Here is a 19,075-nt window from a genome sequence, read left to right as displayed (position 1 = left end):
CATTTCCCAATTGGAGAGAAATTTCAGTACTCTTTGCACGTTGATCCCTTTAGGGTACCGAAATTTCTCTCCAAATGGGAAATGATGGCATATTTGAAGTCTGTAGTTAGTTAAAATATTCTAATCAAATAAGATCTGATGATCATAGGCACCACTGTGTTCACTGCAGCAGTATTTACAATAGCAAAGATTTGGAAGCAGCCCAGTGTCCATCAGTAAATAAATGGCTTAAAAAAAAGTGGTACATTTACATAGTGGAATACTACTCAGACATAAAAAAAGAAGGAAATCTTACCATTTGTGACAGCATGGATGGACCTGAAAAATATTATGCTAAGTGAAATAAACCAGTCAGAGAACGACATGTACTGTATGATTTCACTCATATATGGAATCTAAAAAACAAAATGAACTAAATAGAGAGCAGGTTGACAGCTGTTGGGGGGCAGAGCTGAGTATGGAAAGTGTAGGGATTGATAAAAAAAAAAAAAAGAAAAGAAAGAACTCATGGACATAGACAATAGGGTGGCAATTGCTCTGGTTAATCTTTTTTAAAAAACTATCTCCTGTCCAAACTAGCACTGAAATTCTCTATTATAAAGCTCATGAAATTATATTGTAATTCTGATTAGAATCTGCTTAATTATCTATCTTTTCTTTTTAAATATATTTTTATTGATTTCAGGGAGGAACAGAGAGAGAGAAACATCAGTGATGAGAATCATTGACCGGCTGCCTCCTGCATGCCCCTAACTGGGGATCAAGCTTGCAACCCCAGGCAGGTGACCTGACCAGGAATCAAACTATGATATTCTGTTTCATAGGTTGATGCTCAACCACTGAGCCATGCCAGCCAGGCTAATTCCCTATCTTGAACTCAAAGTAACAGCAAGCCCCCTGAGGACAGGATTAGATATCCCCTGCATAAGAATAAATTTACTCTTCAAAATTCAGCTCTAACTTAACCTACATTATGCAGTTCTCATCAGATTCTATTTGATTTCATTGCTGCTTCCCTTTGTTTCTATTGTACTTTGTCCTATTAGAGTAGCATTTGTTATAGAGTATTAGTAGTTAAATGTGTCATGCTTTTAGCCATATGCTTAATCATTTTAAACAAAAAAAAAACTTTCTTATTCATATTCTCAGTATAGCACCTATAATATTTTGGTGTTTTGAACTTAGTAACTGGACTTACCTCAGAAATCTCTCATTTAGTGTATTCAGTTTTAATAATGATTTTTACCCCTAAAATATGCCCTTGCATTTATATCCCAAGTGTGGTTCATGGAACTTCATCTACTCATTCCTTCATGCCAGAACTCTGGTACTTAATTATTTATACCTTTCACCATCCACTCTCTACATCCAACTAGTCAGTAATTCCTATGAAGTTTACATTCTAACTAACATTGTCTCCATTCCTTCCATTTCTGTGGTTACTTGACTAAACTGAAAATGTTCTTCTCTTTTTCTTTTCAGCTCCATCTCTAGCCCCAGTCTTCCCCTTTAACACATATTTGGAAAAATTGTCAAATTAATATTCTAAGGAAAATAAAATCAAGTATTTTTTCTGCTTAAACTTCTTAAGTACTTTAAATCCCACCCCTTTACCTATAAAATTCACCCAATACTGCCTACCATGGTAAGTAAAGATCTTTATGATTCAAATACTTTTTTTCATTGATTAATGCCATGGAGCCCACTTTTTCATCCTATAAACATTCATTGGATATTTACCTTGTATCCATTCTTTGATAGCCACTGGGCAAAGCACTGTGTAATATCTGTGTAATATGATATTGGATATCATATATATTGGGCATATCAAGATGCAGAAGACATGGTGAAGGCTTTGAGAAGCTAATTCTAGTAGAGAAGACTGCTATATAAACTCACATATGACTATAAACACACAGTTTCATGGGCATGAGAGGAGAGATGGCTCTATTTCAGGAAGTCAAGGAAGACATTTGAGTAGTTAAGTAGAAATTGTCAAGTGGACAGAGGGAAGGGTGTTATTCCAATCATGGGTGATAGCACAGACAAAGACAAGTGATCTCTAAGAATTTATCATGGTTAAGGAAAGAAAATGTCTGGTGTGTGAGAGTGTAGGTGGTTGTAGTGAGGGGCAGTTGCTGGAGAGGAAACTGGGAAGTCTGCTGGGCTAGATCTGAAGGGACATTTATGCAACACTAGTGATTATGAACTTTCTCTTACTTAAAGACCTCTGTAGTTCCCTATTACTCACTGGAAGAATAAGGAAACAATAATATTTGCATGCCAGATAGATAACCTTGATGCCCCTGTGTGGGGTGAGAAGGAGGAAAGAGACTGGGATCACAGAAATCAGTATAGCAATGATTGAAATGGGCTTGGGTTTTGAGGAGAATGAGAATGTGAATTAAGGTGGTATTGATGGCAATGAGGAGCAGGTGATGAATTCCAAACAGAATCCAAAGTTTGATTCATCAAGACTTCTTTAAATTTCAGTGTATTCAACATGAACGAAAAGGAAGAATGTGATATGATAGATGCATTAAGCTGCTGGACAACATGAAAAGGAGGCATGGTTCTTCATTAGGAAACACCAGCCCTGAAGGTCCTGGGTCTTTAGTTCAATAAGCGAGAATTTTAGTTGTTGGACAATGAAACAAAACACAATGGGAAACAAAACAAAGTGAATAGCCAAACAAATTCAGAAGGCCATCTTCCCTTTGAAGTACTCACAATGACAGAAAAATGAGGATTACTGTGAACTATTTTAAGACCCCCAACAAGATGAAGGTGAAACTTTTAAGAACATGCAGATAATTACAAAGTGAAGTGAAGGAAAAGTAAAAACTAATTAAGTGGAACTCCTACCCAACAGGATTTTCCAGAAATATGTATAATCTTGCTATTACAAATCTTATATCACTCCTCTTTTCACACCCTATACTCAGCCATAATTAAGTGTTTGTTTCTTCAATTTGTCAACCTCTCCTTACCCATGCACAAATTCTTCTGTCTCTCTGCTTATAGTCATATATTTGGAGCATTATCCCTTATGCTGTGCTGAGAAGTGAAAAAGACAATTTCTCTGCCAGAGAAGAAGGTGGATTTCACCCTGGAGAGTGAGAATGAAGTTAGAATTGGTCCACTGCAGTGAAAACTTTAATTTAAAAAATCAGATGTGTTATTTTAATCTATGAAATCTATGAATTATATATACACACATATACATATAAATTGCACACACACACACACACACACACACACACATACACACACACACCCAGTAGTCCCTCTTTATCTGCCTGCAGGGGATAGGATTCAAGACCCCTAGTGGATGCCTGAAACTACAGATAGTACCAAACTATATATACTATATTTTTTTCTTATACATATACTAGAGGCTTGGTCCACAAAATTTGTGCACGGGGGGTGGGGAGAGTGGGGGGAGGGTGCTTTCCCTCAGCCCGGCACCAAGATTGGGTCTAAACTGGTAGTTGGACATCCCTCTCGCAATCTGAGACCATTGGTTCTTAACTGCTTACCTGCCTGCCTGATCACCCCTAACTACTCTGCCTGCCTGCCTGCCTCATCACCCCTAACCACTCACCTACCTGCCTGATTGCCCCTAACCACTCTGCCTGCCTGCCTGATCCCCCCTAACCACCTCTACCTTGGCCCTCGCTACAGCAGCTTAGTCCGGAAGATTGTTCGGCTGTCCCGTCCAATTAGCATGCTTTTATTATAATAGATACCGCTGATAAAGTTTAATTTATAAATTAGTCACAGTAAGAGATTATCAATAATAAGTAATAATAACATAGAACAATTGTAACAATATACTGTAACAAATGTTATGTGAATGGCTTTGGGGCCATGATTAAGTAAAATAACTCGTGATACTTCATCAGTCAATCTGATAAACAAGATGACTGCTTGAGGAGGAATATAGGGGGCAAACTGGTGGTGGGGGGCGGGGGTGGCTAGCAATCTGAATCTGTGCCAGTGACCAGTGTCCTAGTGTACATTCTTATCTACACTAATAAAAGAGAAAGATGCAAATTGACCATACCTTCATGCCGCCCACCAGCCAATCAGGAGTGAGTATGCAAATTAACCCAACAAAGATGGTGGGTTAATTTGCATAGGCAGGCACCAAAAGGCTGGGGGCGGGGCAGGACGCAGGCGTTCCACACTGCCCCAGCCGCTCTGGGTCTCTGGGCAGCTTGGGAAGGCAGAAAGGAGGCTCCAGCCAGAGCAAAGGTAGTGTCTGCAGCCAGGGGAAGGAAGGCCCATTCTTGCACGAATCTTCGTGTATTGGGCCTCTAGTTATCCTATAATTAAGTCACTGCCCCTTCCTTAGGCAATAGTCTAATAGTCTGTTTTCCTTGGTGCTCCCAGTTTGCAGGGGCCACAGGCCAGTAATTTGGCAGCTTGGCCAGAGTGGGGGCGGGGGGGGGGGTCGCTGGTGCCACCCAGGCCAGGCATTTATATACAATGTAAGTATCTGACTCAGGAGGTCTGTGAAAGCCTGCCACAAAAGCCTGGAAGTAAGGAAACAAAAGAATTTAGAAATATATATATAAGGAGTAATATCATTGTAGAAGGAGTTCAGGCTTTGAATCTTCGAATTCCCTGAACCAGCAGCACTGCTTTAAATAAAGAGTTTTTCCTGAGTCTCCAGTACTTGTGTATTTTCTGGTCGCCTGGTAAATTCTGCAACATACTAAGTGACTAACCCCCAATATCTCTGAGGTATTCCTGTGTATAGTAGTTTGCATTTTCTTGAATTTTACATAAGATCATACAGTATGTGATCTTTTGTCCAGTTTCTTTCCCTTGGTGTGGTTATTTTGAGATTTACCCATGTTGTAGAATATATGATCAGTTCATTTATTTTTATTACTGAGTTAAGTATTCCATTGTATGACTATAACACTTGTCTTTATCCATTCACCTGTTGATGGGCATTTGAATAGATTCCATTATTTGACTATTCCAATAAAACTGCTTTGAGCATTCCAATACAAGTCTTTATATAATAATACAGACATATCTCAGAGGTATTGCAAGTTCAATTCCACAGCACCACAGTAAAGCAAATATCACGATAAAGTGAATCACAGATTTTGGAGGTTTCCCAGTGCATATAAAAGTTATGCTTGTACTACACTGTAGTCTATTGAGTGTGCAATAGCATTATTTTACTAAACAATGTACATCCCATAACTAAAAAATACTTTATTGCTAAAAAATGCTAACCATCATCTGAGCCTTCAGCAAATCATAATCTTTTTGCTGGTGGAGGCTCTTACTTTTAATTTGTAAAAACTCAGTATGTATGAAGTACAATAAGTGAGATATGCCTGTATGCTTTCATTTCTCCTGGGTTTATATCTAGGAGCAAAATGGCTGGATTGAATAGTAGGTATATGCTTAACTATTTAAAGAAACTGCTAAATTATTTTTGAGAGTGGTTGTTCCATTCTGCAGTGCCACCAACTTTGAATGAGAGTTCTTTCAAATCTTCAACATCAGTATGGTCAGTCTTTTTCATTATAGCCTTTCTATTAGGTGTATAATCATATCTAATTGTGGTTGTGCTTTTCATTTCCCTAATTACAAATGATGGCAAACATCTTCTCATGTGCTTATGTGTTATTTGTTTGTTTTGGGGTCAAATATTTGTTCAAATTGTGAATGAAAAAGGGCCACGTGCTAACTTGACTGACTCTGGGAAGGCCTATGTAGCGGCCTTGCAAACTCAAGAGACCTAAGGTAACCACAAAGGATGGTCTGAAATTAAAAACCTTTAATTGAAAAGCAGTTTATAGTGATAGTCATATCCTAGGCCAGTGATGGCGAACCTATGACACACCTGTCAGAGGTGACATGCGAACTCATTTTTTTGGTTGATTTTTCTTTGTTAAATGGCATTTTAATATATAAAATAAATATCAAAAATATAAGTGTTTGTTTTACTATGGTTGCAAATATCAAAAAAATTCTATATGTGACACGGCACCAGAGTTAAGTTATGGTTTTTCCAAATGCTGACAAGCCGAGCTCAAAAGGTTCACCATCACTGTCCTAGGCCAGTATCTTCCTTGGCAAAGATACACTTCGATCTTTACTGAACCTGTTTTCTTTTTGCATCTAAGATAACAAACTCATGATAAGTTTGGGTAACTTGTAACTTCCCTTTTCTGGACCTCTCAGGGCACAATAAAAGCACCTGGGCTCTGAGATGGAGACCACAAATTCCTTCATTGTTATTGGTATGTTAGTTGTTGACTGGTAACTATCCTGTACCACCTAAGTAAAAGAAGTATGTGTCTATCATTTTACTTTTTATCCAATCCCAGAGGTCTCCCCACTTTGCTTTCTCCTGCTTCCTTAATCTATCACCAATGAATTTCATGGTGAAATCCACTTACATCTCCTTTAATTGTAATGTATAAAGCAAGGTAAAAAACCACCATTCTCAGTAGCATTATCCCAATACATTTGTTACAGAAGACCAAAGAAATACCAAGCACGCTTCCTAGAGAAAGGGAAGGACCCTGTTTATTAACACTAATGGACTCTGGGAATAATTTCCAAATCAGAATGAAGTAACATGCAGAGGGCTTCACTTTTTATAACCTCCTGGGGTCTTTGTCTTGCAGATATGGTTCCTCCCCCTTTCATGGGCTTACAGGAAGGCCCCCAGGTGTTGGGGGTCCCCAGGCCATATCCGATGATCTGTCTGGGGCCAGTGATACCCCCCCCCCCCCCGCCCCCCGCAGTGCATTGTTCACAGTTTTTATGGCCTGACATGCCTTGCAAGACCAGTTTCCTCCTCACATTGAGATTCTGCTTCCTGGTAATTGTCTACAGATTGGCTCAAATAAACTCAGAAAAATTCTTTACAGGTTTGAATGTTTTTACGCTAACAAAATCATTTGCCCATTTTTCAATTTGGCTTGAAATTCTGTTCTTATTATTGACTTTTGAGGATTCTTTACAAAAGAGGCATGGAAAACTTTGGAAGTGATGGACATGTTCATTATGTTGATTGTGGTGATGGTTTTGATGGGGAGCATAAGACATTTTGGGGGGACTAATAATCTGAATTTGTTCCAGTAACCTGCCTTCTACTGCACACTCTTGCTAGCCGATAATTAACTCCATTTGTGAAAGAATGTAGGAAACTAGCAGCCAGACTCTGTACCTAGTTAATCAGTGTCCCTAATGCACATTCCTGATAGCCTATAATGAAGTCACTGCCCCTTCCTTAATTATCTGGTCTTGCAAGACCTATTTACCTAAATACTTCCAATATACAAGGATGTAACAGCTTAACTTGAAGGAAGTCACTGGGGCCATCCAGGATGGACATTAGATACAATCTAAAATTCTAAATTAACCATCTAACTGACTTGAGGCGGGGCTGTGGAAGTCCACCACAGAAACTTGGTAGTTAGGAAACAAAGAAACTCAGAAATATATAAGGAGAAAATCTCATTGTCTAAGTTGTTCAGGATCTAGATCTTTGAGTCCCCTGAACCAGCAGCACTGCTTTGAATAAAGGCTTTCCTGAACCTCCCTGTCTTCTTTCACGCCAATTCCATAACAGTTTCACATATGTAAATATATGTCCAAAGTTATGAATTTATATATTTTTTAATATTTAAGGTATGTCAATTATATTTCAAAGAAAGAAGGGGCTATGCATATATGTAATTTTATATGTTTATAATAAATAGGGAACTTTAGTTAATTGAGAATGAAAAGGAAAATGGGGGGTGGGGGGGACTTGTAACCTAGTTCAGTACCTGGTTAAAACTGTAGTCTTACTTCCCCACTCCGACTGACTTGGGTGGAGCTGCAGGGCCCCAGGGCCCCACCACAGCTGACCTGGGGAGAGCTGTGGAGCATGCCCCCACGGTACAGCCAAGACTGACTTGGGCGGAGCTGTGGGGACCCTCAGGGGCCCTCAACAGGAGGAGATATATAGATCAGAGCCTCCCCACGAGTTCAGTTCAGGCTTTGGGTCCGGAATTCCCCTGGACTAGCAGATCTGCGAAATAAAGGTTAAACTCTGCCCCTAACATCAGTATTGCAATAAACTTTCCTTCAGAGTGCTGATTGATCAATCTCTTGTGCATTCTGCCACAACAAGATAATAATTTTAAATAAATTTGAAATGGTTATTCAAGTAATTGATGTACACTTATGTCTTCAGGTTGAGATCTTGTTATGTAGTCACAGTGTAACCAGACAATCAATTGGTCCGTGCTTCCTATCACTACTTGAGCCAATTATGCAAAGACAGGGTTGAATCATATAGTATGTGCATTTATTCCAGTACTGTCAGCAATATGGGAGAGCATCAGGTCATCCACAAAAATCTGCTCTGCAGCTCCCCATAAGCCAGCTGCTTTTATAGAGTAAGACAAAGATTACATGGGGAAGCAGGAATTATAGGCATGGGTAAGTAGGCAGTGTGGGCTAGAGTGGGACTTCATTGTTTAGGCAACAAGGTTGTTAATCTTTCCATGATAATAGGCGTTCTTGAATGAGAATGGACCATATTCCAAGGTTGACTCCCAGGTCCAGGGTTGGCTCCAGGGGCTGGGGGCACACAACTGCCAACCAGGTTAGAATGTCCTTTCTTCCAACACAAGGCAATCATGGTTAACAGAGCATGATTAATATTTCTCATAACCATAGCTAGCCCCCAATATTCTATTTCTGCCCCTAACATCAGTATTGCAATATATAAGATGGATAAGTTTGTCAGTTTTACTAAATTTATTTAAAAATCATTAGTACTTAAAAAGTACTCATTTGTTAAATCAACCAATTTGAAAAGGAAGTTAAGTTTATAAATGTAGTTTTCAAAGCTTTATGGTATTTAATTGACTAAGTTTTAAAAAGATATCAAATAATTTTCAGAGGCTATTTTAAAGTGGATTTTAAAATTTGGTTAATTTAAAATGTTTTATATATTGAACAACAAGATTTACAAACTAATTTGATTGCTTAAAAGGCAGCCTGTGAGATTTTACTGGCCAAGGCATTTTTAAACTGGTGGGAAAATCTATTACTCTGTGGTTTCTGTAGCAGACCACATAGTAATGCAAATGAAAGTCTGGTGACCAAAAATAATCTCAGCACTTGTAGTATTTGACCAGGTAAACCACAAAGCTAATAGTACCAAAGGCACACTTTCCCCCCTCACTTCTCACTATCCATCTCCTCCAATGATCTCCTACAAGGATGGTCAACAATTACCCCATCACTATGACATTTATAGCCACATGGATATTAGATGTGAATATGTTGGTTGTGTTTATCTACTGACTGGGGAATCAAAGATGAAGAAATCAGCCTGCAGAATATGACAGTGCCTTATGTCAATGACAGGGGTGGCAGTGGTTGAGGGGCTGGAGTTTAAAACCTCAATAAAAGACATCCTTAATAAATAATTTACCCACTTTATAGATCATATATTTTACTAGATGAATTCACAATTTCTTCCAAATATATATTTTTATACCCTTTCCAAGTAGCTCTTTAGACTTTGCTACTTATGGTTGGTTACATGGCTCACCTTTCTCTCGCTTTTCTAAGTTTCCTGGGGTCTCTTTTTCCTGTCAGTGCATTAAGACCTCTTCTCATCTTTTGGCAAAAAGGCAATCTCAGAGGAGTACTTAGATAGTAATTGTGTAAGAAAGTACACCTATAACTTTGATATTTTAAGGAACTGGGATGAGGTGGTTAGTTATCTTTCCTGGCTGGGCAGCACTGATTTTCTTCCTCCCAGCAAAGCAGTTTAAAAAATAATTTAATAAAGGATACAGTTCTTTATTTGCCACCACAGAAACTCTAAACAGTTGAACAACATAAAGCAAATCATGGGAGATGGGGCACAGTTTCATTTTTATGCAAAAAGCATTGTGCATGGAATCCATGGCCAGATACTATCAGGACATCAGTTATTTCACCTGTGCAAAGAAGAGGCTAAGGACAGATTTAGCACCAGCATTCCTTGACCCTGATGAAAACACATAGCAGCATGGGAGAAGGGGGCTGCCTAGCCATGCTGTATGCATTTAGAGATCCTCAAGTTGGTGGAAAGCAAGAAGGGGGAAAGATATTTGAGACTTAAGTGAAACTGGAAGGCTAGGATGAATAAAGATTTTTACTCTGAACACCCTTCTGAATCCCAAGGATATTCATTACAGGAAACAGATTACCTCCCTTCAATGAGAGTAGTTTTGTTTTTGTTTACGCCACCAAACTAAGACCTGGGAAGGTCAGATTCACCAGGAAATCTTTATCTTTTTGATTAACACTTCCAAGAGCAGAGGAAGGATTGCACTAAACTCACTCCTATCTTCCTAAGAGATCTAGACTTGAAGTCTAGTCCTAGTCACATCAGCAAACCCTTTTGTAAAGGAATTTTAATAAATATTTTTGGCTCTGCAGATTAGAGCTACTCAGTTCTGTAATCTCGGCACCAAAGTAACTGTAGGCAATATTTAAAAGAATGAGTGTGGCTATTTCCAATAAAACTTTATTTATAGAACTAGACAGCAGGCAGATTTGACCCATGAACCATAGTTTTATGATCTCAGTGAATTTAAAAGACCATTGGCATCAAAATCAATTTTCTGGTAGTCTGGTCTTAACCCTGCTCTCAGCCAAGGATGTAACTTCAGGGAATTCCCTTTCCTTGTGTGGAACTCGTATTTAATATTGATTAACCCTTTCTTATATTGCTATAACTTTATGGGCTGCATCTATTTAATGCTCCTAGCAGCCCAACAAGCAAGTGCTGTTATTAACTTAGTGCACAGTTAGTGAGTTTCAGAGTGACAGTTTTAACCCAGGTCTGTTTATCTCTAAAGCACATATTCTTAATTATAACTAAACTTTCTCCTTATAAAGAAGTGGATTTGAACTTAATGTTCCCTATTAATCTTTTATAGCTGGCAGTTCGTTTTTGATGGGAATGGAGTTCTCTGTAGGATGTCAACTTTTCCTTAAGAGATTTGCTGAATTTTTGTTTTGTTAGCTCTAAGCTTGTTTTCACATTTGGTCAGCCTCTGGAATGACAGACTCAAAGGAAACACATGCCTCTGCTGAAAACAAGGTTAATGAAGCTTCCCCACCCTCTACAGAACACCTCGACTATGGCTGCCTCTTCCTCCTGGTGACACTTAACTTGCACTGGAAATCAGCATCTTTGTGTTCCACTTTTTAGGAAACACCATTACATTTTTATATTTCTAAGCTAATGAGAGATGAAGCATAGACATTCATTAAGGAAGCCACTCTCAGGCCTCTAGGAGGTCATGCATGATTTTTGCATCTGAGACCTACAGACATCCGGTATGCATTCAAAGGGCAGTAAATATGTAAATGCTGTAACTAGTCTGTGCTCATTTGAAAGCAATGTTTCCCATCAAATATCTTCAGAAATCTTTAAGTGTAGGGTTAGATAGGAAAAGCAAAGGCTTTGGAACTTGAGTAATGCATTGGGCAATGTGTATGTATGAAACTCTCAAGAAATGACAAGAATACTTTTTGCATTTCTTTTAGGTTTTAATTTAAAGATAATTACATTTGATGAAGTTTCTCCTTTAGAAGACATGCAAGATGTAAAAAGCCAGCTGGAAAATAATTTGCAAGTTTACATTACTATGTATGTGATATGATTTTTTTAATCTATTGCCTTTAGATTAAATATTTCAATATTTAATTGAAAGGTCTATTAGGAAAAAATGTACTCTATAGAAATTATTTTCTGTCGTTTTGGAAGTTGAAAGTTAGGAGATGGATGTCAGGTAGGAAGTGGGATAGAAGGTGAAACTTGAAAGATAAGTAAAAGTATGGCCAGGGAAAGAAGAAAATAGTGATTAAGATAAAAGTAATTCTTCTGGAAACTAGTTGAAAGAGGGATAAAAATGAGACAGAAGAAATAAAAAGAAAATTAAGAGAGAGGGAGATCATGGAACCTGTTAAAAGGCAGGAAGAAATGTAAGAGAAAAAGAGAAGTTGAGAAATAAAGAGGATGTCAGAGGAGAAAGGGAGATGGAGAGGTCAGACAAGGGAATGGAGAAGAAATGAGAAGCTGCCCTGGAGTGAACAGGCAGGGCTAAACAAAGAATCAGAAGCTGGGAATGAGATGTGCAAATGGGAGAATAATCACTGAGAGAATTAGCAAGGAGAAAGAAGAGACTCAAAGGAAAGGGGAGGAGGTGGAATGTGAGAACAGATTACAGATGGCTCTCCCTAACCTCCTCTTTTTAAGTTTCCCCTCCCACACAGCTTCCTCACTTCCTCTTCCTTCTCCTCTTCACTTGTCTTAGTTTCAAACCTGACACTAAAAGGGAGCAAGTTGGTGAGACACTTGAAAGTAGGGCAGAAAGGCTTCTGGGAGGAAGGTAGTAATCATAGTGTCTCATGACCTCCTTTGAGTTGTCAAATGAGTTTCAATTTAAATGTCAGCTTTGATTGATGACAATGTCCCTGGCATGAAGGAGCCACATGGGCTCAGTAGAAAAGGGCAGAGGGATCGGATTGGGAAGCTTCTCATGCCCTTGGTAATGGGTCATGATGTCATTTGGACAAGTATTTGTCATCCTTGGGCTAAAACCATAAAGGCACTGACAACTCTCTCTCTTAAGACCCTGGTTTTGTCTTTTTTTTTTTTCATAAGTTTTTTTTTTCTAGGTTGATAATGATTTTCTCAATTTCTGGTGTTCTACCTCCGCATGTAGGTAAGTTAGAAGTCCTATTTTTCAAGGATTTTGTCCCCTGAATCCTTCTTAATTCTAATCACTCATCTCTCTCATATATTGAATATTGAGCCTTTTCTAGATATCAGACACATGGGATTAAAATAAAGAATTAAGAGGAGCTTCTGCCACTGAGTCACTTGTAGTTAAGTAACATAGTCTGGCCAATATAGGGCAATGACAGTATCATCTCAGGAATGTAAAACATGGTGTCCTTGGGAGGTCATAGGTGGGACATCTCACCCAGACTTTCAGAAGTGAGGGTTAGAGTGCAATGAATGTCTGTAAGAAAGTAATATAAAAACTGAAAGATTCATAGGAATAGAGCCAGGGATAGAGGAGAAGGAAAATAGTGTTCTAGGCAAAGGAATAGCATAACCTACTGGAGAAAATAAAGTAATTCAGTATAGCTGAAAAGAAGAGAGAGGGTGTGATTAAATAATGTGTGGTATGGAACAGTGATGTGTTGATAAATCTGTTCTTAAAAAAAGAAAAAGCCTTTCTTTGTAACATCTGCCAATTTCTGTGGTGTGAATATTCCCACCATGGCCTAATTCAAGCTACCAACAGTTTGTCAACTGCCTCATAAAACTCCTGCATACTTAATTATTTAAAAAAATTGTTTTTAAATTTTTTTTATTGATTTCAGAAAGAAAGGGAGAGGGAGGGAGAAATAGAAACATCAATGATGAGGGAGAATCATTGATTGGCTGCCTCCCACACTGGGGATCGAGCCCACAACCCGGGCATGTGCCCTGACTGGGAATTGAAGTGTGACTTGGTTCATAGGTTGACACTCAACCACTGAGCCACAAAGCCATGCAAAAACTCCTGGATATTTAATACTTGACTCTAAAAGGCCAATAGGAACCAGCCCTAGCACATCTAAAGTAAGCAGTAGCCAGATCAAGATGGACATCTAAGTCCAAACTTTATCCCAAAAGCTCTGAAAGCTATTATATCTGAAAGTGTCATGGTTTTATCCTTCCATTAGAAAGGATATACTGCCAGCTCTGTAGGAAAATGGGTGGATGGAGGACAGACAGCCTTTTAACCAGTTTTTCTGAGCTCAAACCTTAATTCTGAAATTATATGGAAACATTTTGTTAGATACAAAATTAGTAAATCAGCCTTCCTTTACTCTCCCCTGTCCCATCCCTTTCTCTTCCTCTGTCTTCCTACCACTCCCATAATTCTCAGTTCTGCATGTAGAGAATGCATGATATCGGGAGCAAGAATGTCTTAGACCTGCACATCTAACTTCTCTGTTTCTTTATGTCACGGATTCGATAACTGCCTCCTAATTCTGAAGAGACAAAAACATTTGCTGAAAAAATAAAAAAATGAAATTTTGATTTATTAATTAGCTATTTGTTTTGTGCAGAGGGGATGGATTGATTAAAATGATTAAAAGTCGATGCTTTTTTTCAGCGGGACAAGTGAGGCATTACTTCTGACTTAGTGAATAAGAAAGTGGCCTGTAGACAGAGTAGCGTATAAAACAATGAAATTCTGCTACCTTTATTTACTGGGTGATTTAAATCTTGGAAATTCTGCCACCTATGTCAATATTTTCCTTGGCTGGTAACACAGATAGTTTTGCAAGGCATGTATCAGAGTTAGTTTATAATTTTTGGAAACTTGGAGTAACACAGTGGTTTGTTTCTGCATCCATCAAGTTGAATGTTTTGTTTGGGTTTTAAAAACCCACCTGGACTCTGAAATGTAAGGATTATCTCTGGAGATGGGAAATCTCCCAGAGGTATGCAAACAGACTCCAGGGCTATTTCCTACAAGGCCATAGAGCAGGGTTCTTACACCTTTTGTGTGTGCTATGGACACCTGTTGAGGTGTGGGAATGCCTGTGGTTTTTTGTCTCAGATGCTTGTAAGTGCATAACATAAAATGAATAGGATTATAAGGAAAGCAATTATATTGAAATGCAGTTATCAAAATATTAAATTGGTGATCTAGTAATGCATCTGCTTCTTTAATATGCTAATAACTACCATAATTTCTAAGTAGTGAAGAATATAAATATTTCAAGTAATATGATGTGAAAATATCTGTGATTTATATTGGTGACAACATCAGAGTACTGCTTATACTACTTATATTTTTGCCTGTATACTAAATTTTAGTATGAGATTACTGAAAGCTTTTAAAAATATTTTTAAAAATGATCAAAGACCACAAATCATAAGGTTGAAACCATAAAGGTTAAAAATACTTTTTGAGGAAATTTAAGTTTCAGGTTTTGGGGTGTAGAGATGGTAGCATTGTGTGAATGCCTGTGGTTTTTATTTCAGATGCTTGTAAGTGCATAACATAAAATGATTTTTTTAATATTCCCTAGATTTTATCATCTGTGACCTTAGAAGATAAAATATATCAACATTCCTCAGCCAAGGTAACGTTGGTGCTGCCAATGTATATAAAATGGCAGTTAGCACTTGTTGATGAGCATTATGGAAAGAGCTTGCCCATGACTCTTTTATTAATCCTCACAACAAGCCAGGGGTAGGCACTACTAACATATCCATTTTGCAAATGGTAAAAGTGAATCACTGAAACATATATAAGCTACCTCAAATCTTATACATCTAGAAGTTGGTGTTGGAAACTCAAGAGTGTTTGACTTCAAAGTCTGTGGTGTGAACCATTTTATCAGTTCCCCATACTTTAATCATTCTGATAGCAGGTTTGTGAATTTTAATCATACTATCTGTACTATTATTCACTTAATGTTTTCACTTAATATTGTAAAAGGAAAATTCATATCACTATCATATTTGGAAAACTTATATCATTTGCCATAACGAGAAGGTGTTCATGGGAATAAAAATACAATAACAAAACAAAACTGCCCACTCTCAAGTTCTTAAAAATGGAGGTACTAAGGGTATATTAATACCATCCTGAGAGTTTTTCTTTGAAGTAAAAAGATTTTAAAAATTGATAAGGGAATTATTTTTTTCATTTGTGATTCAACGTTACCTAAAACCAACTAAATCTTCTTATAAGCTACCAGGAGGTCCCAAACTGAGAAATATTGCCTGGCCCTGCACTAGGGCCTGTGCTAAGTTTACTGCCCTCGAGAGCACACAGCAGCTATAGTAATACTAGCACTGTGTTGAGGAAGCAAAGACTAGAAGACATAAGCATTCATCACATGTAATGGAGTAACACAGGAGTATTCCACTGGGTCTTGCCTCTGTCACTCACTGGCATGTGCCCTCACCAGGAATTGAACTGTGACCTCCTGTTCCATGGGCCAACACTCAACCACTGAGCCACACCAGCCAGGCAAAATGCACAATCTTGGATCCATCTCAGAGATCCTGACTTGGTGGGTCTGGGTGGAGCTTAAAGAGTTTGCATTTTTAATAAATATCTCAGATGATTTGATGTTGATAGAGCATGGACCACATTTTGAAAACACTAGTTGAATCATTAAAAGTAAAGGCTTTGGAGACAAAAAGAATCTGGACTCAGTTCTTTCCTCTGTCGTTAGTTATATACCTGGGGCAAATTGCATACTCTCCTGAGTTTCAGTTTCCTCATCTGTAAAATTGTAATAATAATAATAATAATAATAATAATAATAATAATACAATACCTATCTCAGGTGCTTTCTGAGGATTAAATAAGATTGTATTTGTAAAATGTCTATGTAGTTAATACAAGGGGTTATAATAATAATGCTATCTAAGCTTTGATTCCATTTTACATGATCAGATTATTCTTTACAGAGAGGTCTCTGCCATGTCTTCAGTAAGTATAGCTTATGGTTAGCTAGCTGTCAGTCCCACTGGTGTTGTCAGAGCTTCACTTGGGAAACGAGCCCATGCTATTTATCTATCCATGTCTACGCAGTTCCACTTTTCAGCTGGAATATAATGTTCATAATACTTAGGGTGTAGAAGTCACTTTTACATAACAGGTCAACAATAAAGATTCTCCATTCTACTGCTGCTAAGATGAAAGTGTGCATGCATTTATTATATTTATTCATTATTTCTCATCATATATGTACATAGCCATTTCTTAGCCTAGACCTAATGTGTTAGACAGTCCTCCCATTCTACTTTGCATATGATAGGAAGAAACATGTGACATTATAGTAATTTGCACATCTGTTTCCACCCCCCTAACACATACATTGATGAATTTATGTTGGATATCCATGTCTAGAACACTACCCAGCATGTAGCACTTGCGCACTGAGTGAACTTGGTGAATAATTGCTGAAAATAATAAGCTATTATTGTAATTCTTGCATCCTTTCCAAATGATCATTTTCTGTCATTCAAGTTAAAAACCATGGAAACATAATCATTATATTGTCAGTCTAAAATGTCAGGTATTGGCTTCAATTCCAAGTAAATTTATAAAGAAGATCCTATCTTCTAATCTTAGGACTTCCACTGGAGAGTTCTTTAATGTGGGTCCTCTTCACACACTGCAGATATGCCCATGTGTTGGCCTCTAGTGAGGATATTGTTTCCCTACTCAGTATTCTCCTCTCCTCCTAACTGAAGGCTGGTTTTGTTCTCTATCCATCTCCTCTGAGAGCCCAGTGCCTCTGGAGAAGCTGACTTGACCCACTGAGTCTGACTGATGTGAGGCCAACACTATTCCCCTTGTCAGTGATTAGCTCAGGAACAACCTGAACTAGTGATAGCTAATGGGGTGTCGGTCATGGGCTTCTGGGATAGGTGTCTCTCTCCTTCGAGGATGCCTGAAGATGATCCTTTCCTCCTCTGGCTCAATGCCAGGAAATGCTGTGGCCCTGCCTGAGGATGATGCGACCTGTGCCATTGAGTCACAGCCTTGAAGACTGCTCCACCTCTGGACTTCCTGTTGTGAAAATAATGACTCCCTTTCCGAGTAAGTCCTTGTCATTGAGACAAACTCCTTTTAAATAGATCACTTTGCAAACTGTAAATATAGTGGTTCCCAGAAAGAGGGCTCGAGGGAGAAGGACCTGAGGTTTGACCAGCTGCTAAGGAGTCCACCGGGACAGTGGTTATTGTTGTAAGACTGTGTAAATGAAGATATAACTTCTGACTTGTGGAATCCTGAAATGATTTGGTGATTTTAAAATACGGTTCTCTGAGAACATCAAAGAGTAATGAAACAACTGATATTCAGTCCTGGGAAATAAAATTTATGTTTAAGAAAAAGTTCTTAACTAGCAACCTAGACTTTTCCAGTCCCTATCCAGGTAACCTTAGATACCTGTTTGTAAAATGAGAAAAATACATAATTGACTCATCTCCCTAGCAGTGTTGTGAGGATGAAATGAGATTCAGCAAATCAAAGGGCTTCATTAATTTTTTTTAAAAAGCACACTCCATGTGGAGAAGGTGATTTTGTTGCTAAAGCTAGTAATTTACTCATTCGGTATGCTCCCTAACTCCCAGTCATCTCCAGATTGGTTCTTCGCCACAGTTTTCCAGGTAGTTATTTGAGGAACTTTCCCCTTTTCAAAGTTTGCCAGTGTTTCCATTGACTTTCAGTGCTAATACTCCAGCATGAAAATGTCACTTCATCAAATCCGAACTCCTAGCTCACGCTCAACATTGTACATATCCAGAGGATTATAGCTGATTTTTCCTGCCTCATCTATAAACTATAGAATCATTTATAGATGATTCTATCATCAGTTCAAAGACTTCTAATTCACAGGTTTTATATCTAGGATTGGTATTTGAATCCTATAATGGAAAGATGCACAGATATTTTCCTACAGACAATCCTGGCAGGTCTGGGAAAAATAAACAACAAAAGAAAACCTATTTTTAAAGTTAACCTGAAACACAAATCACAAAACAGAACACTGAAAAATAGAATCCTAAGCCTTAACCGCCAATAGGCTTGGGAGGTGCGATGCAGAAATGTCGGGTGTGTAAACCTTGGCAGATGCGTGCAGGAGGAAGGGGAAGGAGATGACTATTCATAGGAAGTAAAATTAGGGCAGGTACGGTACACCCCAGATAACAGGCTACAGTTGAATCAAATTGGGCATGGAGAGAAAAACAGAAATATATGAATATACACATACATGCATCCATCCATATATATGTATATCCATGTACATATATACATACCATGCAGTACCTGTGATTTTTGTAATAATATGCTAATATTAATGCTAACAGTATAGAATATAAATTATTGCTAAATATACGATCTCATAAACCTGAGGCTCAGGTAAGGATGATTAGTCTTTTCATGTGAATAAAGAAGCTGTAATTCAGAAAGGTTGTCAGGGTTTGAGTTGGAAT

General features: G+C 38.2%; 1 long non-coding RNA gene across 1 annotated transcript; it reads left to right on the top strand.

Moving 5' to 3' along the window:
- The first annotated feature begins 11,606 nt into the window (after window positions 1–11,606).
- Window positions 11,607–15,194, top strand: LOC118657871. The gene is made up of 3 exons (XR_004968136.1): window positions 11,607–11,689; window positions 12,721–12,767; window positions 15,142–15,194. It is a non-coding gene; the product is annotated as an uncharacterized LOC118657871 (long non-coding RNA).
- Window positions 15,195–19,075: the final 3,881 nt, after the last annotated feature.

This window comes from Myotis myotis, unplaced genomic scaffold, assembly GCF_014108235.1.
Source record: "Myotis myotis isolate mMyoMyo1 unplaced genomic scaffold, mMyoMyo1.p scaffold_m19_p_6, whole genome shotgun sequence".
Taxonomy (NCBI): domain Eukaryota; kingdom Metazoa; phylum Chordata; class Mammalia; order Chiroptera; family Vespertilionidae; genus Myotis; species Myotis myotis.
The sequence above is the reverse complement of the archived record's forward strand: the minus strand, read 5'-3'. Positions and strand labels throughout refer to the sequence as shown.